The following is an 874-nucleotide window of genomic DNA, read 5'->3' as shown; positions in this document are numbered from 1 at the left end:
TTATCTTTTATAAAACAGATTCAATGCATAATACTTTTTACGTCTTATAGTTTCTAAAACCATCTAGTAAACATAATACAACCACACTGCTTAGCCACAGCATAATCCTTAATGTATGAGATTTTCAAATCATACTGTTGAACTAGTTAGTTAACATATGCTAATATCCAGGCATTCCATATATAGAACAAAGACCATCACAGCATACTATCTCATAAGTCAAAACGAAAATATTTTTAAAACAAGCTTTAATGTCTTAACCTCAAAGTAGTCGAACCCGAGCTTTAGATTAATCCCGCGATATGAATTTAGAGCAGACAAAACCAATGTTATTAGAAACCATTGAAAGTGATGATGAAGTTGAACCCGAGTTTTTGTATTGACGGTCAAATCAAAGAAAACTTTGAAAATTATATTATACTTTATACTTTAGAAGTAATTAAAGGAGAGATGTTTATCGGATTGAAATAAATATCTTCGATTTATTGTGTACAATATAAAGATCAAACTAAATCTTATTTAAACTAAAGCTTTTGCTAACTGCAGCGTTAAATCAGTGCTGTGGCGTTTATGTAATAAGTGGGGTTGGAAGTAATCCCAACATATTGAAGAAACTATTCCAGTTTTGTGGGCATGGAAGTAATCCCAACATATTGAAGAAACCAATTCAATTCTCTTTATTGGAGAAATTGCGATTAGTTAGCATAGCAATAGAAATTATATCTCGAATGTAGTAGAAGAAGAATTTGCTTTATATATAAATAAATTTACACTAAAGCAAAACAGGAGCTGAGTTGAAATACACAGAAACTCAGCAGCCTGGCTTTCCAGCCGAAACTATTTCTTAAAGAAATTAGGAACATAGTAAATCAGA

Source organism: Teleopsis dalmanni, chromosome 2, assembly GCF_002237135.1.
Source record: "Teleopsis dalmanni isolate 2A chromosome 2, ASM223713v2, whole genome shotgun sequence".
Classification (NCBI taxonomy): Eukaryota; Metazoa; Arthropoda; class Insecta; order Diptera; family Diopsidae; genus Teleopsis; species Teleopsis dalmanni.
Note: the sequence above shows the minus strand (reverse complement) of the source record.